General features: G+C 39.2%; 33 non-coding genes across 33 annotated transcripts; 16 read left to right on the top strand and 17 right to left on the bottom strand.

Moving 5' to 3' along the window:
* Positions 1 to 3: 3 nt before the first annotated feature.
* TRNAV-CAC (transfer RNA valine (anticodon CAC)) lies at positions 4 to 76 on the bottom strand. Its single transcript has one exon. It is a non-coding gene; the product is annotated as a tRNA-Val (tRNA).
* Positions 77 to 579: 503 nt separating this feature from the next.
* TRNAV-CAC (transfer RNA valine (anticodon CAC)) lies at positions 580 to 652 on the bottom strand. Its single transcript has one exon. It is a non-coding gene; the product is annotated as a tRNA-Val (tRNA).
* Positions 653 to 797: 145 nt separating this feature from the next.
* Positions 798 to 870, top strand: TRNAV-AAC (transfer RNA valine (anticodon AAC)). Its single transcript has one exon. It is a non-coding gene; the product is annotated as a tRNA-Val (tRNA).
* Positions 871 to 1,167: 297 nt separating this feature from the next.
* Positions 1,168 to 1,240, bottom strand: TRNAV-CAC (transfer RNA valine (anticodon CAC)). The gene has a single exon. It is a non-coding gene; the product is annotated as a tRNA-Val (tRNA).
* Positions 1,241 to 1,960: 720 nt separating this feature from the next.
* On the top strand, positions 1,961 to 2,033 carry TRNAV-AAC (transfer RNA valine (anticodon AAC)). Its single transcript has one exon. It is a non-coding gene; the product is annotated as a tRNA-Val (tRNA).
* A 297-nt stretch (positions 2,034 to 2,330) lies between these two features.
* On the bottom strand, positions 2,331 to 2,403 carry TRNAV-CAC (transfer RNA valine (anticodon CAC)). The gene has a single exon. It is a non-coding gene; the product is annotated as a tRNA-Val (tRNA).
* A 145-nt stretch (positions 2,404 to 2,548) lies between these two features.
* Positions 2,549 to 2,621, top strand: TRNAV-AAC (transfer RNA valine (anticodon AAC)). Its single transcript has one exon. It is a non-coding gene; the product is annotated as a tRNA-Val (tRNA).
* Positions 2,622 to 2,918: 297 nt separating this feature from the next.
* Positions 2,919 to 2,991, bottom strand: TRNAV-CAC (transfer RNA valine (anticodon CAC)). Its single transcript has one exon. It is a non-coding gene; the product is annotated as a tRNA-Val (tRNA).
* A 145-nt stretch (positions 2,992 to 3,136) lies between these two features.
* Positions 3,137 to 3,209, top strand: TRNAV-AAC (transfer RNA valine (anticodon AAC)). Its single transcript has one exon. It is a non-coding gene; the product is annotated as a tRNA-Val (tRNA).
* A 297-nt stretch (positions 3,210 to 3,506) lies between these two features.
* Positions 3,507 to 3,579, bottom strand: TRNAV-CAC (transfer RNA valine (anticodon CAC)). Its single transcript has one exon. It is a non-coding gene; the product is annotated as a tRNA-Val (tRNA).
* Positions 3,580 to 3,724: 145 nt separating this feature from the next.
* On the top strand, positions 3,725 to 3,797 carry TRNAV-AAC (transfer RNA valine (anticodon AAC)). Its single transcript has one exon. It is a non-coding gene; the product is annotated as a tRNA-Val (tRNA).
* Positions 3,798 to 4,094: 297 nt separating this feature from the next.
* On the bottom strand, positions 4,095 to 4,167 carry TRNAV-CAC (transfer RNA valine (anticodon CAC)). Its single transcript has one exon. It is a non-coding gene; the product is annotated as a tRNA-Val (tRNA).
* A 145-nt stretch (positions 4,168 to 4,312) lies between these two features.
* Positions 4,313 to 4,385, top strand: TRNAV-AAC (transfer RNA valine (anticodon AAC)). The gene has a single exon. It is a non-coding gene; the product is annotated as a tRNA-Val (tRNA).
* A 282-nt stretch (positions 4,386 to 4,667) lies between these two features.
* Positions 4,668 to 4,740, bottom strand: TRNAV-CAC (transfer RNA valine (anticodon CAC)). Its single transcript has one exon. It is a non-coding gene; the product is annotated as a tRNA-Val (tRNA).
* Positions 4,741 to 4,885: 145 nt separating this feature from the next.
* On the top strand, positions 4,886 to 4,958 carry TRNAV-AAC (transfer RNA valine (anticodon AAC)). The gene has a single exon. It is a non-coding gene; the product is annotated as a tRNA-Val (tRNA).
* Positions 4,959 to 5,255: 297 nt separating this feature from the next.
* TRNAV-CAC (transfer RNA valine (anticodon CAC)) lies at positions 5,256 to 5,328 on the bottom strand. Its single transcript has one exon. It is a non-coding gene; the product is annotated as a tRNA-Val (tRNA).
* Positions 5,329 to 5,473: 145 nt separating this feature from the next.
* On the top strand, positions 5,474 to 5,546 carry TRNAV-AAC (transfer RNA valine (anticodon AAC)). The gene has a single exon. It is a non-coding gene; the product is annotated as a tRNA-Val (tRNA).
* A 297-nt stretch (positions 5,547 to 5,843) lies between these two features.
* TRNAV-CAC (transfer RNA valine (anticodon CAC)) lies at positions 5,844 to 5,916 on the bottom strand. Its single transcript has one exon. It is a non-coding gene; the product is annotated as a tRNA-Val (tRNA).
* A 145-nt stretch (positions 5,917 to 6,061) lies between these two features.
* Positions 6,062 to 6,134, top strand: TRNAV-AAC (transfer RNA valine (anticodon AAC)). Its single transcript has one exon. It is a non-coding gene; the product is annotated as a tRNA-Val (tRNA).
* An 831-nt stretch (positions 6,135 to 6,965) lies between these two features.
* Positions 6,966 to 7,038, bottom strand: TRNAV-CAC (transfer RNA valine (anticodon CAC)). Its single transcript has one exon. It is a non-coding gene; the product is annotated as a tRNA-Val (tRNA).
* Positions 7,039 to 7,183: 145 nt separating this feature from the next.
* On the top strand, positions 7,184 to 7,256 carry TRNAV-AAC (transfer RNA valine (anticodon AAC)). The gene has a single exon. It is a non-coding gene; the product is annotated as a tRNA-Val (tRNA).
* Positions 7,257 to 7,553: 297 nt separating this feature from the next.
* On the bottom strand, positions 7,554 to 7,626 carry TRNAV-CAC (transfer RNA valine (anticodon CAC)). The gene has a single exon. It is a non-coding gene; the product is annotated as a tRNA-Val (tRNA).
* A 145-nt stretch (positions 7,627 to 7,771) lies between these two features.
* Positions 7,772 to 7,844, top strand: TRNAV-AAC (transfer RNA valine (anticodon AAC)). The gene has a single exon. It is a non-coding gene; the product is annotated as a tRNA-Val (tRNA).
* A 297-nt stretch (positions 7,845 to 8,141) lies between these two features.
* TRNAV-CAC (transfer RNA valine (anticodon CAC)) lies at positions 8,142 to 8,214 on the bottom strand. Its single transcript has one exon. It is a non-coding gene; the product is annotated as a tRNA-Val (tRNA).
* Positions 8,215 to 8,412: 198 nt separating this feature from the next.
* TRNAV-CAC (transfer RNA valine (anticodon CAC)) lies at positions 8,413 to 8,485 on the bottom strand. The gene has a single exon. It is a non-coding gene; the product is annotated as a tRNA-Val (tRNA).
* A 145-nt stretch (positions 8,486 to 8,630) lies between these two features.
* TRNAV-AAC (transfer RNA valine (anticodon AAC)) lies at positions 8,631 to 8,703 on the top strand. The gene has a single exon. It is a non-coding gene; the product is annotated as a tRNA-Val (tRNA).
* A 297-nt stretch (positions 8,704 to 9,000) lies between these two features.
* TRNAV-CAC (transfer RNA valine (anticodon CAC)) lies at positions 9,001 to 9,073 on the bottom strand. The gene has a single exon. It is a non-coding gene; the product is annotated as a tRNA-Val (tRNA).
* Positions 9,074 to 9,218: 145 nt separating this feature from the next.
* TRNAV-AAC (transfer RNA valine (anticodon AAC)) lies at positions 9,219 to 9,291 on the top strand. The gene has a single exon. It is a non-coding gene; the product is annotated as a tRNA-Val (tRNA).
* Positions 9,292 to 9,588: 297 nt separating this feature from the next.
* On the bottom strand, positions 9,589 to 9,661 carry TRNAV-CAC (transfer RNA valine (anticodon CAC)). Its single transcript has one exon. It is a non-coding gene; the product is annotated as a tRNA-Val (tRNA).
* A 145-nt stretch (positions 9,662 to 9,806) lies between these two features.
* On the top strand, positions 9,807 to 9,879 carry TRNAV-AAC (transfer RNA valine (anticodon AAC)). The gene has a single exon. It is a non-coding gene; the product is annotated as a tRNA-Val (tRNA).
* A 297-nt stretch (positions 9,880 to 10,176) lies between these two features.
* TRNAV-CAC (transfer RNA valine (anticodon CAC)) lies at positions 10,177 to 10,249 on the bottom strand. Its single transcript has one exon. It is a non-coding gene; the product is annotated as a tRNA-Val (tRNA).
* Positions 10,250 to 10,394: 145 nt separating this feature from the next.
* Positions 10,395 to 10,467, top strand: TRNAV-AAC (transfer RNA valine (anticodon AAC)). The gene has a single exon. It is a non-coding gene; the product is annotated as a tRNA-Val (tRNA).
* A 473-nt stretch (positions 10,468 to 10,940) lies between these two features.
* Positions 10,941 to 11,013, top strand: TRNAV-AAC (transfer RNA valine (anticodon AAC)). The gene has a single exon. It is a non-coding gene; the product is annotated as a tRNA-Val (tRNA).
* The last annotated feature ends 8,782 nt before the right edge of the window (positions 11,014 to 19,795 follow it).

Here is a 19,795-nt window from a genome sequence, read left to right as displayed (position 1 = left end):
TTTTTTTTTCGCCCGGGTTCGAACCGGGGGCCTTTCGCGTGTGAGGCAAACGCGATAACCACTACACTACGAAAACTCGTTACATGAAATCGCAAAAAATCAGTTAGGCTTCAAATTTTGTATTCGCAAGTTTTTGAAACTGCAAAATTGGAAGATTGTGTGATCAATTCACTATACTGTTAATTGTATTTTCGAGAAGATGTGAGAAAAGCAAGCAGCCTGTTTCCGTAGTGTAGTCGTTATCACGTTCGGCTAACACGCGAAAGGTCCCTGGCGGAAACAATATGAAGCCAGTAAATATTTTGAAACGATATCTATGCTGGATACCATGTGAAACTACGTGCCCATAAAGCTAACTTCTCTTGAACTGCAGTTCTGCAGTGGCGTTAATCAAAGTTATTTGCATTTTAATCCACGTTATCAATGTTCCAAGTATAACTTAGCACTCTATATGAATAGAGGTGTAATGTACACTAATTTATCTAGTGTCTTCAACGACACGTTTCATAAGGTGGTGTTAATTATAAGTAAATTGGAATTTGTTTTCTCCTGCGGCGTCAATTAAAACTAAATAATTTTTGTTTTCGCCCGGGTTCGAACCGGGGGCATTTTGCGTGTGAGGCGAACGTAATAACCACTACACTACGAAAACTCGTTACATAAAATCGAAAAAAATCAGTTAGGCTCCAAATGTTGTATTCGCAAGTTTTTGAAACTGCAAAATTGGAAGATTGTGTGATCAATTCACTATACTGTTAATTGTATTTTCGAGAAGATGTGAGAAAAGCAAGCAGCCTGTTTGCGTAGTGTAGTGGTTATCACGTTCGCCTAACACGCGAAAGGTCCCTGGTTCGAGCCCAGGCGGAAACAATATGAATCCAGTAAATATTTTGAAACGATATCTATGCTGGATACCATGTGAAACTACGTGCCCATAAAGCTAACTTCTCTTGAACTGCAGTTCTGCAGTGGCGTTAATCAAAGTTATTTGCATTTTAATCCACGTTATCAATGTTCCAAGTATAACTTAGCACTCTATATGAATAGAGGTGTAATGTACACTAATTTATCTAGTGTCTTCAACGACACGTTTCATAAGGTGGTGTTAATTATAAGTAAATTGGAATTTGTTTTCTCCTGCGGCGTCAATTAAAACTAAATAATTTTTGTTTTCGCCCGGGTTCGAACCGGGGGCATTTTGCGTGTGAGGCGAACGTAATAACCACTACACTACGAAAACTCGTTACATAAAATCGAAAAAAATCAGTTAGGCTCCAAATGTTGTATTCGCAAGTTTTTGAAACTGCAAAATTGGAAGATTGTGTGATCAATTCACTATACTGTTAATTGTATTTTCGAGAAGATGTGAGAAAAGCAAGCAGCCTGTTTCCGTAGTGTAGTGGTTATCACGTTCGCCTAACACGCGAAAGGTCCCTGTTGGAAACAATATGAAGCCAGTAAATATTTTGAAACGATATCTATGCTGGATACCATCTGAAACTACGTGCATAAAAGCTAACTTCTCTTCAACTGCAGTTTTTTAGTGGCGTTAATCAAAGTTATTTGCATTTTAATCCACGTTATCAATGTTCCAAGTATAACTTAGCACTATATATGAATAGAGATGTAATGTACACTAATTTACCTATTGTCTTCAACGACACGTTTCATAAGGTGGTGTTAATTATAAGTAAATTGGAATTTCTTTTCCAATGCGGCGTTAATTAAAACAAAATGATTTTTGTTTCCGCCCGGGTTCAAACCGGGGGCTTTTCGCGTGTGAGGTAAACGTGATAACCACTGCACTACGAAAACTCGTTACATGAAATCGCAAAAAATCAGTTAGGCTCCAAATGTTGTATTCGCAAGTTTTTGAAACTGCAAAATTGGAAGATTGTGTGATCAATTCACTATACTGTTAATTGTATTTTCGAGAAGATGTGAGAAAAGGAAGCAGCCTGTTTCCGTAGTGTAGTGGTTATCACGTTCGCCTAACACGCGAAAGGTCCCTGGTTCGAGCCCAGGCGGAAACAATATGAATCCAGTAAATATTTTGAAACGATATCTACGCTGGATAACAAGTGAAACTACGTGCCCATAAAGCTAACTTCTCTTGAACTGCAGTTCTGCAGTGGCGTTAATCAAAGTTATTTGCATTTTAATCCACGTTATCAATGTTCCAAGTATAACTTAGCACTATATATGAATAGAGGTGTAATGTACACTAATTTACCTATTGTCTTCAACGACACGTTTCATAAGGTGGTGTTAATTATAAGTAAATTGGAATTTGTTTTCTCCTGCGGCGTCAATTAAAACAAAATGATATTTGTTTTCGCCCGGGTTCGAACCGGGAGCCTTTCGCGTGTGAGGCAAACGTGATAACCACTACACTACGAAAACTCGTTACATGAAATCCCAAAAAATCAGTTAGGCTTCAAATGTTGTATTCGCAAGTTTTTGAAACTGCAAAATTGGAAGATTGTGTGATCAATTCACTATACTGTTAATTGTATTTTCGAGAAGATGTGAGAAAAGCAAGCAGCCTGTTTCCGTAGTGTAATGGTTATCACGTTCGCCTAACACGCGAAAGGTCCCTGGTTCGAGCCCAGGCGGAAACAATATGAAGCCAGTAAATATTTTGAAACGATATCTATGCTGGATACCATGTGAAACTACGTGCCCATAAAGCTAACTTCTCTTGAACTGCAGTTCTGCAGTGGCGTTAATCAAAGTTATTTGCATTTTAATCCACGTTATCAATGTTCCAAGTATAACTTAGCACTATATATGAATAGAGGTGTAATGTACACTAATTTACCTATTGTCTTCAACGACACGTTTCATAAGGTGGTGTTAATTATAAGTAAATTGGAATTTCTTTTCCAATGCGGCGTTAATTAAAACAAAATGATTTTTGTTTTCGCCCGGGTTCGAACCGGGGGCTTTTCGCGTGTGAGGTAAACGTGATAACCACTACACTACGAAAACTCGTTAAATGAAATCGCAAAAAATCAGTTAGACTCCAAATGTTGTATTCGCAAGTTTTTGAAACTGCAAAATTGGAAGATTGTGTGATCAATTCACTATACTGTTAATTGTATTTTCGAGAAGATGTGAGAAAAGCAAGCAGCCTGTTTCTGTAGTGTAGTGGTTATCACGTTCGCCTAACACGCGAAAGGTCCCTGGTTCGAGCCCAGGCGGAAACAATATGAAGCCAGTAAATATTTTGAAACGATATCTATGCTGGATACCATGTGAAACTACGTGCCCATAAAGCTAACTTCTCTTGAACTGCAGTTCTGCAGTGGCGTTAATCAAAGTTATTTGCATTTTAATCCATGTTATCAATGTTCCAAGTATAACTTAGCACTATATATGAATATAGGTGTAATGTACACTAATTTACCTATTGTCTTCAACGACACGTTTCATAAGGTGGTGTTAATTATAAGTAAATTGGAATTTGTTTTCTCCTGCGGCGTCAATTAAAACTGAATGATTTTTGTTTTCGCCCGGGTTCGAACCAGGGGCCTTTCGCGTGTGAGGCGAACGTGATAACCACTACACTACGAAAACTCGTTACATGAAATCCCAAAAAATCAGTTAGGCTTCAAATGTTGTATTCGCAAGTTTTTGAAACTGCAAAATTGGAAGATTGTGTGATCAATTCACTATACTGTTAATTGTATTTTCGAGAAGATGTGAGAAAAGCAAGCAACCTGTTTCCGTGGTGTAGTGGTTATCACGTTCGCCTAACACGCGAAAGGTCCCTGGTTCGAGCCCAGGCGGAAACAATATGAATCCAGTAAATATTTTGAAACGATATCTATGCTGGATACCATGTGAAACTACGTGCCCATAAAGCTAACTTCTCTTGAACTGCAGTTCTGCAGTGGCGTTAATCAAAGTTATTTGCATTTTAATCCACGTTATCAATGTTCCAAGTATAACTTAGCACTATATATGAATATAGGTGTAATGTACACTAATTTACCTATTGTCTTCAACGACACGTTTCATAAGGTGGTGTTAATTATAAGTAAATTGGAATTTGTTTTCTCCTGCGGCGTCAATTAAAACTGAATGATTTTTGTTTTCGCCCGGGTTCGAACCAGGGGCCTTTTGCGTGTGAGGCGAACGTGATAACCACTACACTACGAAAACTCGTTACATGAAATCCCAAAAAATCAGTTAGGCTTCAAATGTTGTATTCGCAAGTTTTTGAAACTGCAAAATTGGAAGATTGTGTGATCAATTCACTATACTGTTAATTGTATTTTCGAGAAGATGTGAGAAAAGCAAGCAACCTGTTTCCGTGGTGTAGTGGTTATCACGTTCGCCTAACACGCGAAAGGTCCCTGGTTCGAGCCCAGGCGGAAACAATATGAATCCAGTAAATATTTTGAAACGATATCTATGCTGGATACCATGTGAAACTACGTGCCCATAAAGCTAACTTCTCTTGAACTGCAGTTCTGCAGTGGCGTTAATCAAAGTTATTTGCATTTTAATCCACGTTATCAATGTTCCAAGTATCACTTAGCACTATATATGAATAGAGGTGTAATGTTCACTAATTTACCTATTGTCTTCAACCACACGTTTCATAAGGTGGTGTTAATTATAAGTAAATTGGAATTTGTTAATTAAAACTAATTGATTTTTGTTTTCGCCCGGGTTCGAACCGGGGGCCTTTCGCGTGTGAGGCGAACGTGATAACCACTACACTACGAAAACTCGTTACATGAAATCGCAAAAAATCAGTTAGGCTCCAAATGTTGTATTCGCAAGTTTTTGAAACTGCAAAATTGGAAGATTGTGTGATCAATTCACTATACTGTTAATTGTATTTTCGAGAAGATGTGAGAAAAGCAAGCAGCCTGTTTCTGTAGTGTAGTGGTTATCACGTTCGCCTAACACGCGAAAGGTCCCTGGTTCGAGCCCAGGGGGAAACAATATGAATCCAGTAAATATTTTGAAACGATATCTATGCTGGATACCATGTGAAACTACGTGCCCATAAAGCTAACTTCTCTTGAACTGCAGTTCTGCAGTGGCGTTAATCAAAGTTATTTGCATTTTAATCCACGTTATCAATGTTCCAAGTATAACTTAGCACTATATATGAATATAGGTGTAATGTACACTAATTTACCTATTGTCTTCAACGACACGTTTCATAAGGTGGTGTTAATTATAAGTAAATTGGAATTTGTTTTCTCCTGCGGCGTCAATTAAAACTGAATGATTTTTGTTTTCGCCCGGGTTCGAACCAGGGGCCTTTCGCGTGTGAGGCGAACGTGATAACCACTACACTACGAAAACTCGTTACATGAAATCCCAAAAAATCAGTTAGGCTTCAAATGTTGTATTCGCAAGTTTTTGAAACTGCAAAATTGGAAGATTGTGTGATCAATTCACTATACTGTTAATTGTATTTTCGAGAAGATGTGAGAAAAGCAAGCAACCTGTTTCCGTGGTGTAGTGGTTATCACGTTCGCCTAACACGCGAAAGGTCCCTGGTTCGAGCCCAGGCGGAAACAATATGAATCCAGTAAATATTTTGAAACGATATCTATGCTGGATACCATGTGAAACTACGTGCCCATAAAGCTAACTTCTCTTGAACTGCAGTTCTGCAGTGGCGTTAATCAAAGTTATTTGCATTTTAATCCACGTTATCAATGTTCCAAGTATAACTTAGCACTATATATGAATATAGGTGTAATGTACACTAATTTACCTATTGTCTTCAACGACACGTTTCATAAGGTGGTGTTAATTATAAGTAAATTGGAATTTGTTTTCTCCTGCGGCGTCAATTAAAACTGAATGATTTTTGTTTTCGCCCGGGTTCGAACCAGGGGCCTTTCGCGTGTGAGGCGAACGTGATAACCACTACACTACGAAAACTCGTTACATGAAATCCCAAAAAATCAGTTAGGCTTCAAATGTTGTATTCGCAAGTTTTTGAAACTGCAAAATTGGAAGATTGTGTGATCAATTCACTATACTGTTAATTGTATTTTCGAGAAGATGTGAGAAAAGCAAGCAACCTGTTTCCGTGGTGTAGTGGTTATCACGTTCGCCTAACACGCGAAAGGTCCCTGGTTCGAGCCCAGGCGGAAACAATATGAATCCAGTAAATATTTTGAAACGATATCTATGCTGGATACCATGTGAAACTACGTGCCCATAAAGCTAACTTCTCTTGAACTGCAGTTCTGCAGTGGCGTTAATCAAAGTTATTTGCATTTTAATCCACGTTATCAATGTTCCAAGTATCACTTAGCACTATATATGAATAGAGGTGTAATGTTCACTAATTTACCTATTGTCTTCAACCACACGTTTCATAAGGTGGTGTTAATTATAAGTAAATTGGAATTTGTTAATTAAAACTAATTGATTTTTGTTTTCGCCCGGGTTCGAACCGGGGGCCTTTCGCGTGTGAGGCGAACGTGATAAGCTACGAAACTCGTTACTCGTTACTTCAAATGTTGTATTCGCAAGTTTTTGAAACTGCACAATTGGAAGATTGTGTGATCAATTCACTATACTGTTAATTGTATTTTCGAGAAGATGTGAGAAAAGCAAGCAGCCTGTTTCCGTAGTGTAGTGGTTATCACGTTCGGCTAACACGCGAAAGGTCCCTGGCGGAAACAATATGAAGCCAGTAAATATTTTGAAACGTTATCTATGCTGGATACCATGTGAAACTACGTGCCCATAAAGCTAACTTCTCTTGAACTGCAGTTCTGCAGTGGCGTTAATCAAAGTTATTTGCATTTTAATCCACGTTATCAATGTTCCAAGTATAACTTAGCACTATATATGAATATAGGTGTAATGTACACTAATTTACCTATTGTCTTCAACGACACGTTTCATAAGGTGGTGTTAATTATAAGTAAATTGGAATTTGTTTTCTCCTGCGGCGTCAATTAAAACTGAATAATTTTTGTTTTCGCCCGGGTTCGAACCGGGGGCCTTTCGCGTGTGAGGCGAACGTGATAACCACTACACTACGAAAACTCGTTACATGAAATCCCAAAAAATCAGTTAGGCTTCAAATGTTGTATTCGCAAGTTTTTGAAACTGCAAAATTGGAAGATTGTGTGATCAATTCACTATACTGTTAATTGTATTTTCGAGAAGATGTGAGAAAAGCAAGCAACCTGTTTCCGTGGTGTAGTGGTTATCACGTTCGCCTAACACGCGAAAGGTCCCTGGTTCGAGCCCAGGCGGAAACAATATGAATCCAGTAAATATTTTGAAACGATATCTATGCTGGATACCATGTGAAACTACGTGCCCATAAAGCTAACTTCTCTTGAACTGCAGTTCTGCAGTGGCGTTAATCAAAGTTATTTGCATTTTAATCCACGTTATCAATGTTCCAAGTATAACTTAGCACTATATATGAATATAGGTGTAATGTACACTAATTTACCTATTGTCTTCAACGACACGTTTCATAAGGTGGTGTTAATTATAAGTAAATTGGAATTTGTTTTCTCCTGCGGCGTCAATTAAAACTGAATGATTTTTGTTTTCGCCCGGGTTCGAACCGGGGGCCTTTCGCGTGTGAGGCGAACGTGATAACCACTACACTACGAAAACTCGTTACATGAAATCCCAAAAAATCAGTTAGGCTTCAAATGTTGTATTCGCAAGTTTTTGAAACTGCAAAATTGGAAGATTGTGTGATCAATTCACTATACTGTTAATTGTATTTTCGAGAAGATGTGAGAAAAGCAAGCAACCTGTTTCCGTGGTGTAGTGGTTATCACGTTCGCCTAACACGCGAAAGGTCCCTGGTTCGAGCCCAGGCGGAAACAATATGAATCCAGTAAATATTTTGAAACGATATCTATGCTGGATACCATGTGAAACTACGTGCCCATAAAGCTAACTTCTCTTGAACTGCAGTTCTGCAGTGGCGTTAATCAAAGTTATTTGCATTTTAATCCACGTTATCAATGTTCCAAGTATAACTTAGCACTATATATGAATATAGGTGTAATGTACACTAATTTACCTATTGTCTTCAACGACACGTTTCATAAGGTGGTGTTAATTATAAGTAAATTGGAATTTGTTTTCTCCTGCGGCGTCAATTAAAACTGAATGATTTTTGTTTTCGCCCGGGTTCGAACCAGGGGCCTTTCGCGTGTGAGGCGAACGTGATAACCACTACACTACGAAAACTCGTTACATGAAATCCCAAAAAATCAGTTAGGCTTCAAATGTTGTATTCGCAAGTTTTTGAAACTGCAAAATTGGAAGATTGTGTGATCAATTCACTATACTGTTAATTGTATTTTCGAGAAGATGTGAGAAAAGCAAGCAACCTGTTTCCGTGTTTATAAGTAAATTGGAATTTGTTAATTAAAACTAATTGATTTTTGTTTTCGCCCGGGTTCGAACCGGGGGCCTTTCGCGTGTGAGGCGAACGTGATAACCACTACACTACGAAAACTCGTTACATGAAATCGCAAAAAATCAGTTAGGCTCCAAATGTTGTATTCGCAAGTTTTTGAAACTGCAAAATTGGAAGATTGTGTGATCAATTCACTATACTGTTAATTGTATTTTCGAGAAGATGTGAGAAAAGCAAGCAGCCTGTTTCTGTAGTGTAGTGGTTATCACGTTCGCCTAACACGCGAAAGGTCCCTGGTTCGAGCCCAGGGGGAAACAATATGAATCCAGTAAATATTTTGAAACGATATCTATGCTGGATACCATGTGAAACTACGTGCCCATAAAGCTAACTTCTCTTGAACTGCAGTTCTGCAGTGGCGTTAATCAAAGTTATTTGCATTTTAATCCACGTTATCAATGTTCCAAGTATAACTTAGCACTATATATGAATATAGGTGTAATGTACACTAATTTACCTATTGTCTTCAACGACACGTTTCATAAGGTGGTGTTAATTATAAGTAAATTGGAATTTGTTTTCTCCTGCGGCGTCAATTAAAACTGAATGATTTTTGTTTTCGCCCGGGTTCGAACCAGGGGCCTTTCGCGTGTGAGGCGAACGTGATAACCACTACACTACGAAAACTCGTTACATGAAATCCCAAAAAATCAGTTAGGCTTCAAATGTTGTATTCGCAAGTTTTTGAAACTGCAAAATTGGAAGATTGTGTGATCAATTCACTATACTGTTAATTGTATTTTCGAGAAGATGTGAGAAAAGCAAGCAACCTGTTTCCGTGGTGTAGTGGTTATCACGTTCGCCTAACACGCGAAAGGTCCCTGGTTCGAGCCCAGGCGGAAACAATATGAATCCAGTAAATATTTTGAAACGATATCTATGCTGGATACCATGTGAAACTACGTGCCCATAAAGCTAACTTCTCTTGAACTGCAGTTCTGCAGTGGCGTTAATCAAAGTTATTTGCATTTTAATCCACGTTATCAATGTTCCAAGTATAACTTAGCACTATATATGAATATAGGTGTAATGTACACTAATTTACCTATTGTCTTCAACGACACGTTTCATAAGGTGGTGTTAATTATAAGTAAATTGGAATTTGTTTTCTCCTGCGGCGTCAATTAAAACTGAATGATTTTTGTTTTCGCCCGGGTTCGAACCAGGGGCCTTTCGCGTGTGAGGCGAACGTGATAATCACTACACTACGAAAACTCGTTACATGAAATCCCAAAAAATCAGTTAGGCTTCAAATGTTGTATTCGCAAGTTTTTGAAACTGCAAAATTGGAAGATTGTGTGATCAATTCACTATACTGTTAATTGTATTTTCGAGAAGATGTGAGAAAAGCAAGCAACCTGTTTCCGTGGTGTAGTGGTTATCACGTTCGCCTAACACGCGAAAGGTCCCTGGTTCGAGCCCAGGCGGAAACAATATGAATCCAGTAAATATTTTGAAACGATATCTATGCTGGATACCATGTGAAACTACGTGCCCATAAAGCTAACTTCTCTTGAACTGCAGTTCTGCAGTGGCGTTAATCAAAGTTATTTGCATTTTAATCCACGTTATCAATGTTCCAAGTATAACTTAGCACTATATATGAATATAGGTGTAATGTACACTAATTTACCTATTGTCTTCAACGACACGTTTCATAAGGTGGTGTTAATTATAAGTAAATTGGAATTTGTTTTCTCCTGCGGCGTCAATTAAAACTGAATGATTTTTGTTTTCGCCCGGGTTCGAACCAGAGGCCTTTCGCGTGTGAGGCGAACGTGATAACCACTACACTACGAAAACTCGTTACATGAAATCCCAAAAAATCAGTTAGGCTTCAAATGTTGTATTCGCAAGTTTTTGAAACTGCAAAATTGGAAGATTGTGTGATCAATTCACTATACTGTTAATTGTATTTTCGAGAAGATGTGAGAAAAGCAAGCAACCTGTTTCCGTGGTGTAGTGGTTATCACGTTCGCCTAACACGCGAAAGGTCCCTGGTTCGAGCCCAGGCGGAAACAATATGAATCCAGTAAATATTTTGAAACGATATCTATGCTGGATACCATGTGAAACTACGTGCCCATAAAGCTAACTTCTCTTGAACTGCAGTTCTGCAGTGGCGTTAATCAAAGTTATTTGCATTTTAATCCACGTTATCAATGTTCCAAGTATCACTTAGCACTATATATGAATAGAGGTGTAATGTTCACTAATTTACCTATTGTCTTCAACCACACGTTTCGTAAGGTGGTGTTAATTATAAGTAAATTGGAATTTGTTAATTAAAACTAATTGATTTTTGTTTTCGCCCGGGTTCGAACCGGGGGCCTTTCGCGTGTGAGGCGAACGTGATAAGCTACGAAACTCGTTACTCGTTACTTCAAATGTTGTATTCGCAAGTTTTTGAAACTGCACAATTGGAAGATTGTGTGATCAATTCACTATACTGTTAATTGTATTTTAGAGAAGATGTAAGAAAAGCAAGCAGCCTGTTTCCGTAGTGTAGTGGTTATCACGTTCGCCTAACACGCGAAAGGTTCCTGGTTCGAGCCCAGGCGGAAACAATATGAAGCCAGTAAATAATTTGAAACGATATCTATCCTGGATACCATGTGCAACTACGTGCCTAAAAGCTAACTTCTCTTAATCTGCAGTTTTTTAGTGGCGTTATTCAAAGTTTATTGCATTTTAATCCACGTTATCGATGTTCGAAGTACCACTTAGCACTACATATGAATAGAGGTGTAATGTACACTAATTTACCTATTGTCTTCAAAGACACGTTTCGTAAGGTGGTGTTAATTATAAGTAAATTGGAATTTCTTTTCCAATGCGGCGTTAATTAAAACTAAATGATTTTTGTTTTCGCCCGGGTTCGAAACGGGGGCCCTTCGCATGTGAAGCGAACGTGGTAACCACAACACCACGAAAACTTGTTACTTTGTCGCATACGACTTATTTACCACTTCCGTGTCACTGAGAATGTTGTTCAGCACTGATTTCAGATCGGAGATCTCGTTGAATTGTATTGAGGTTTAAGTATCTAGTTATTGGAGTAGTGGAGTTTTACCGCGTTATTGTACTTGATGTTTGCAGAGTATAATAATACCAGTACCAGTTGAAACCTCATCTGTTGGCTCCGTGTTCGCAGGTTATCATCGCCGCCAGGGAAGTCTTTATGTCACTGTTGCCATTTTGGTATTTGAACCATCACACATGTACTATACCAATTACGATAATATTACGTTGCGTGTGACATCTGGGGGCTCGTCCGGGAACAGTGAAGACATATAGAAGACAACATGGCCAGCGAGATAAAAGATATGTCGAAACAAGAGTTGATGGAATGAGCGGATGAACTGGGAATGACTGGAGAAGACAAAAGGAAATTTATTTTGGAGCAACTGGGTTCTCAGCGGGCTGACAGACAAGCGGCGAGGGAAGAGAGGAAAGCAAAAATGGAAATTGAAGCAGAGGTGAGGAAAATGGAGATTGAGGGAAGAAAGGAAAAGTTACGGCTGGAAGCGGAAGCAGGCGGAAGAGAGAAATTGCGAATGGAAGCAGAACAGCGAGAAAAGGAAAGAGAATTTGAGTTGAGGAAATTAGAGCTATCCTCAAAGGACCAGGTAAGGCGTAACGATAATAAGACTGCCATTAGAAATACTGATGTGGGACAGGGTAGTAGTATTTGGTGTTATGTATGTCAGGGTGTTGGTCATCAAGCAGCACAATGTCCATCCCGCGATACTGATGTCAACCATGACGAGGGTGAACAGTGCCTCCAGTGTGGTGCCATAGGACATGTGGCTAAGTTCTGCCGTAGTGAACAACACAGGGGTCAAGAAAGAAAGAGTGTCAAACCCAGCACTACTGCTGGTGCAGCTGCAGTGGTTAAAGAGGAGTCTAATATCAGTGCTAGCTGTGCTGTTCAAATTAACAGTGATGTGCTTAAAATGATTGAGAAGGACCATTTGTTGTTAGCATCCGGGGAGCAGTTAAAGGTTGTGAATGGTGCATGTATGGAACGGAGTGGCGTTGTGGAGGACAGGACTTTACCTGTGGGTCAAGGGAAGGTTGGTGACACAGTTGTGACCATGTTGAGAGACACTGGGTGTAATGGCATTATAGTCAAGAAGAGCTTGGTACCAGATGACCAGTATACAAAAAAGATGGATCATATATTGATGGTTGATCGTACTGTAAGAAGGGTTCCAGTCGCCATGGTGGAAATTGATACGCCATATTTGAGAGGCATGGTTGAAGCATTATGTGTGCAGGACCCAATCTATGAGTTAATTGTGGGGAATGTGCCCGGCGCAAGACCACCAGATGACCCGGATCCAGTGTGGAATGTGAGTGGAGCAGTAACAACCAGAGCGCAAGCAAAGAAATCTGGTAAGGTGAAGCCGCTCAAAGTGTGTGATGTAAAGACTGGAGCACATGTAACAAAAGACAAATTATCGAGATGCAGCAAGCAGACACATTGTTGAAGAAGTGTTATAGTAAGAGAGAACCAGAAGTGAGAGGGCACCATAAAACCGAGTTCCAGGTATATGGAGGCTTGCTATATCGTGTGTATCGGGATCGTTCAGTTCCAGGAGGCAAGACTGTCAAGTGGTTGTGCCGAAAATGTTGAGGACTCGTGTTATGGAGATTGCCCATGATTCAATATTTGGTGGACACATGGGGATAAAGAAGACAGAAGGCCGGATTGTGACTAGCTTTTATTGGCCTGGGCTACATCAAGATGTTACCAGTTTTTGTAGGTCGTGTGATGTGTGCCAGAAGACTGTTTCAAAGGGATCAGTTGTGAAGGCCCCATTAGGTAAGATGCCTTTAATTGATATGCCATTCAAGCGTGTGGTTATAGATTTGGTTGGACCAATTACACCAGCCAATAACCGGGGTCATCGATACATCTTAACTATGGTGGACTATGCTACACGGTATCCAGAGGTCGTTCCACTTAAAAATATAGATACGGAGACTGTAGCCGAGGCATTGATTGACTTTTATAGCCGATTGGGGGTTCCAGAATAAGTACTAAGTGACATGGGGTCTCAGTTTGTGTCAGAATGCATGCAAGAAGTATCAAGATTGCTCAGCATTAAGAGACTGACGTCTACGCTCTATCACCCCATTTGTAATGGACTGGTGGAAAAGTTTAATGGTACTTTGAAGAAGATCTTAAAGCGGTTGTGCCATGAACAACCAAGGCAATGGCATCGGCATATTAGTGCTTTACTCTTCGCATATAGAGAGATACCACAGGAGTCAACTGGTTTTTCCCCATTTGAGCTGTTATATGGTCGAACGGTTAGAGGCCCAATGAAGATCCTTAAAGAGTTATGGACCAAAGGAAGCGATACTCCCGAGATAGTTAATAGTTACCAGTATGTGTTTGAGTTGAGAGATCGGTTGGAACAGACTTTAGAGATTGCTCGAGATGAATTACAAAAGGCACACAACCGATACAAGTGTTATTATGATTGTAAAACGAAGAAGCTAGTGCTTAAGGAAGGAGATAAGGTGTTAATTTTGCTGCCAACTGACAACAACAAGCTGTTGATGCAGTGGAAAGGTCCATATGTGGTGGAGCAGGTAATTGGCGAAAACGATTATCGAGTGAGGGTAGGTGACAAAGTGAAGACGTATCATGTAAATATGTTAAAGTTGTATGTTGAGCGGGAGACGTCATCTCAACCAGATGGAAGTGAGACAAGTTACTCACCAAATACGGCCATAGACTTGATGAATGCTGTGTGCGCAGCTACAGCGGGGTGCAACAAGTCAGATGAAGAGAATGCTGTAGACGAAGATGATCTTCTAGAGTTAGGAACTTGTAAACCCTAGGAGTCGGGTAAAGATGTTCAAATTGGTACAGACCTGACAGAACACCAGACAAAGGACTGGTGGGTTTAGTCAATACTTATGATAAGGTGTTTACTGACTTGCCAGGAAAGACCAAGATAATCAGTCATAAGATTGACCTGACAAATGATACACCAATACGATCTAAGCCATACTCACTACCATATGCAATAAGGGAGTACCAAAGGCAAGATATTGAAGATATGTTAAAAATGGAAGTAATCAGGAAGTCCACATCACCCTATGCGTCACCGGTGGTGATTGTAAAGAAGAAGGATGGATCAAATCACATATGTGTAGACTATAGGAAATTAAATAAGGTCACTGTAACCGACCCTGAGCCAATGGTAACAACAGGGGACATATTTCAGAGGCTACATAATAGTAAGTTCCGGTCAAAAATTGATTTAAGTAAGGGTTATTGGCAGATACCAGTAGCTGAAGAAGATATACCAAAGACAGCATTTGTTACTCCCGATGGAACTTATGAATGTTTAAGAATGCCATTTGGAATGAAGAATTCGGGAGCTACTCTGGTGCGGGTAATCAGAAAATTATTGTCAGGTATGGAGGGGGTTGGAAGCTATATAGATGACCTGATAGTTTATTCAAGCTGCTGGGATGAGCATGTTCAAGTATTATCTGAGTTGTTATGAAGACTGAGGGCAGCGGACATAACAGCTAGACCATCCAAGTGTGTTCTGGGTGCAACGTCAATAGACTTCCTGGGTCATGAAATTGGACACAATTGGGTGAGTCCGAGTCACGACAACATGGAAAAAATTCGAGAAGCGCAAAGACCAGCGACCAAGAAAGGTGTCTGATCATTCTTTGGGCTGGTGAATTAGTACAGAGACCACATCCCAGTATTCGCAACTATTGCAGCCCCCCTGAGTGATCTACTAAGGAAAGGACAAGCCAACAAAGTTGTATGGGGGGAGGCCCAGGAGAAAGCATATAACACTTTGCGGGAATACTTATTGGGCAAACCAATTTTTAAGTTGCCAGACCCACAGAAACCATTTGTGTTGCGGATGGACGCGTCTCAGGTAGGAATGGGAGCAGTACTTATGCAGAATCATGGTGAGAAGCTTCATCCAGTTGCGTATGCAAGTAAGAAGTTATCCGATGCAGAAACGAAATATTCAACTGTAGAAAGTGAATGTTTAGCCATTGTATGGGGCGTGAATAAATTTCGCCTATATTTAGCCCGTGTGGAGTTCATTTTGCAGACGGATCATAAACCATTGTCTTACCTGGATAAAGCCAAGTTTGCAAATGACCGAGTGATGAGATGGGCGATGACTATGCAAGGATATAATTATCGTGTTGAGAATATTCCTGGACGGGACAATGTGGTAGCGGACTACCTGAGTAGATTGATGGACTGAGGAACTTTTGAACAGTATAGTAGAATGTTATTCGTTTATGATTATATTTCATATTTTATTATATTCTACTGTATGTGATTTTCGAATTTATGTACTCAGAGCTTTATTCAGTTCGATTTGATATATTGTATTGTTGTTTTATTTGAAATTGTTATCATATTCGTATTATTGACGGCGTTGCTAGTCATGTAATATTATATGTTATAATATTCTTGAGAGGGGAGGCATGTCGCACACGACTTATTTACCACTTCCGTGTCACTGAGAATGTTCTAGAACCGTACTGTGTCTGGGTGGAATATTCTATATTTTTTAGAAAATGGTTGAATAGGTAATAGAACACTGTAGGAAGCAATAGAAGGTAATGGAACATTCTAGAAATTTGTAGTAAGTTCCAGATTCATTACGTATGCTGATGTAATGGTCTATTTATATATATAGGGGAGTTGTTCAGCACTGATTTCAGATCGGAGATCTCGATGAATTGTATTGGAGTTTAAGTATCTAGTTATTGGAGTAGTGGAGTTTTACCGCGTTATTGTATTTGATGTTTGCAGAGTATAATGATACCAGTACCAGTTGAAACCTCATCTGTTGGTTCCGTGTTCGCATGTTATCATCGCCGCCAGGGAAGTCTTTATGTTACTGTTGCCATTTAGGTATTTGAACCATCACACCTGTACTATACCAATTACGGTAATATTACGTTGCGTGTGACATACATGAAATAGCAAGAAATCAGTTAGGCTTCAAATGTTGTATTCGCAAGTTTCTGAAAATGCAAAATTGCAAGATTGTGTGATCAAATCACTATACTGTTAATTGTATTTTCGAGGAGATGTGAGAAAAGCAAGCTGGATACCATCTAAAACAGTGTGCATAAAAAAGCTAACTTCTCTTGAACTGCAGTTTTCTCGTGGCGTTAATCAAAGTTTATTGCATTTTAATCCACGTTATCAATGTTACAAATACCACTTAGCACTATATATGAATGGAGGTGTCATGTACACTAATTTACCTATTGTCTTCAACGACACGTTTCCTAAGGTGGTGTTAATTATAAGTAAATTGCAATTTGTTTTTTTTTCCTGTTTATATATTTGGACTGCTATTTGTAGTGGTTATCACGGTGGCGTTAATTAAAACTAATAGATTTTTGTTTTCTGATTACATGAAGTCCCAATAAATCAGTTAGGCTTCAAATGTTGTATTCGCAAGTTTTTGAAAATGCAAAATTGCAAAATTGTGTGATCAATTCACTATACTGTTAATTGTATTTTCGAGGAGATGTGAGAAAAGCAAGCTGGATACCATCTAAAACTATGTGCATAAAAAAGCTAACTTCTCTTGAACTGCAGTTTTCTCGTGGCGTTAATCAAAGTTCATTGCATTTTAATTCACGTTATCGGTGTTGAAAGTACCACTTAGCACTATATATGAATGGAGGTGAAATGTACACTAATTTACCTATTGTCTTCAACGACACGTTTCATGAGGTGGTGTTAATTATAAGTAAATTGTAATTTGTTTTCTCCTGTGGTGGCGTTAATTAAAACTAATTGATTTTTGTTTTCTCCTGTTTATATATTTGAACTGCTATCGCAGTATTCATGGAAGTGGAAGGTGCAAGATTCGCGACACATCTCATGCGGTGGCGCTCATTAAAACTAATTGATTTTTTTGTTTTCGCACGGGTTCGAACCCGTGGCCTTTCGCGTGTGAGGCGAACGAGTAGGACGTATTCCAGTGGCGGATCCAGAGTGGGGCCAGGGGGCCATGCTTGTCTACATACATGCTTGTCTACATACAACGCAAATAATTTTGGTGACAGAATACTTCCCTGGCGGACACCGTCAGTCATATTAAGCTACTTGTAACCACCATAGTCCGCCGTACAAAGAAAAGTTGGCTGCTATACCAAACCATTAGAAAACGCACAATAAACAATGGAACACTTCTATTAATTAACTTACTGAACAATGTCCAATGATTCACTAGATCGAACGCTTTAGATGCGTCCATAAAACAAGCGTATACCGGCGACTGGTGGCACTTATAAAATTCTATAATTTCCTTAAGTACAAAAATACACATATCTGTCGAGTGCCTCTTCTTAAAGCCAAATTGATAGTCACTGGTATGAATATACTTCTCGAGGCGCGTAAGCAAACACGATTCTAAAACTTTATATAAAACGGACACAATTGCCACTGGTCTATAATTTTCTTTTGACGATACATCTTTGGATTTGTCTTTGACGATAGGAACAATAAGTGCATTTGTCAAACTACCAGGCAGTTTCCCGTGCACAAGAAATGCAGTATAACACAAACTAAATTGGCATGTATCACGTGATCAGAGACCAGATTGTCCATACCCATGGCTTTACCTTTCTCTAACCTGTTCACCGCCTGCGCGATTTCCTGTGACGTTACTATCATGTCATTGTCAAATTCAATGTCGTGTAGTGCTGTCATCACGTTATTTTTCTTAGCACAATCATTTACACAGTTGAGAAGGGATGAATAATGCTGTTTCCACATGTCCGATATGCACAAATCGCCATTACATCCGTCTACAGTTGTAGGTAGTGGGCATGATCTATTAGTAACCGTTCGGACCGAATCCCAGAATTTACGTGTGTCATCATGATATAGTTTACTAGCCATTTTGTTTGCATTAATTTGATCATCATCCCCCCTGCACATCCTAAATGTTAATGTAAACTGCGCACGTGTTTTACGCATTAGTTCATAAATTACACCAGTGCGCGGTTTGCCGTTCAACACCCATAATCTGAACGAATCTCTCGCAATATGGTGACAATCACGAACTTGGTCATTCCACCCCGGAACTACTTTATCCTTCCTAGTTTTAGATTTTGGTATACAATGCTGGGCCGATTGCTCCAACGATGTCACTATATTATATAATTTACACAACATCTCAGTATGGTTGTCATTAATACAGTTCGGGTTACAACAGCTTAGTGCATCCTTGGGGAGGACGAGATTTCTCAGTAGATGACCTGATTTTAAACGATATTCGTTCAGGTTCTTTGTGGTCGCTTTGTTCCAATTAAGAAAAGTCACGTGTTCACTGATCGTTTGGTCGTTATTCCTAAAATGAACTAGACCTGCCAACTCGACTGTCACGCTCATCAGAAAATGGTCAGAAGACAAGACATCGTGCATAATGTTAATACTTGATATAGCATTATGCACCGAATATGTGCTAACACAATGATCCAACCAAACTGTACTACCATGGGCTTCACTATAAAACGTGAAATTATCGTTGTCTTTGTCAAGCAAACTAAAATCAGAAATAAATAAATTGTTTTCATTGGAGAATCGCTCAAGCTCCAGACCAAATGATGTTCCGATTCCAGCGTTGAAATCTCCCAGGACAATGACATTCGCCGAATCAAATTCTTGAATGATACAATCAATTTTTCCTAAATACAAAAGAAAGCTGTCATAATTGTCATTAGCACACGTAGGCAAGTAAGAACATACAATAAGAAGTTGTGTTGTATCATTGCAAAGTTCCACTGCAATTAATCTACAGTCATTTAAATATTTGATTTTCACCATATTACCCAATGACTTTCGCCACATTATTGCTACACCAACAAATGGCCTCCCCATGCGGATGCCTAATTCGTCATTCATAGCGGAAACTCCACATGATAAAAAATGTATTTTTGACATTATTGGGAGTCCATTTTTACAGAGGCAATGCTCCTGGATTAAAACAATGTCATGAGAGTCACACAATGTTCGAATATCATTAATAGATGATTTTACACTTCTACAGTTATATGTGACCAGTCTGACTGCCATGTTCATTATTAGTAATATCTTCGAATCAATACCCCATTGGGCCACGAAGCAGGACTTAATAGTCGATGAGACACTTCCCGATTTGATTCGACAACAAACGAGTAATATGTATCAAACTTCGATTTAAGTTTTTCACATTTTACTTCCAGACTGATAGACTTCTTCAGGTAACTGCAACTATCCTCCGACTTTGTGGTAGGTGCTAATCTAGATACGAATAACTTGAAGGGAGGATTAGG

This window comes from Saccoglossus kowalevskii, chromosome 19 (assembly GCF_978046115.1).
Source record: "Saccoglossus kowalevskii chromosome 19, keSacKowa6.1, whole genome shotgun sequence".
In the NCBI taxonomy this organism is placed as follows: domain Eukaryota; kingdom Metazoa; phylum Hemichordata; class Enteropneusta; family Harrimaniidae; genus Saccoglossus; species Saccoglossus kowalevskii.
Note: the sequence above shows the minus strand (reverse complement) of the source record. Positions and strands in the feature narration are given on the sequence as shown.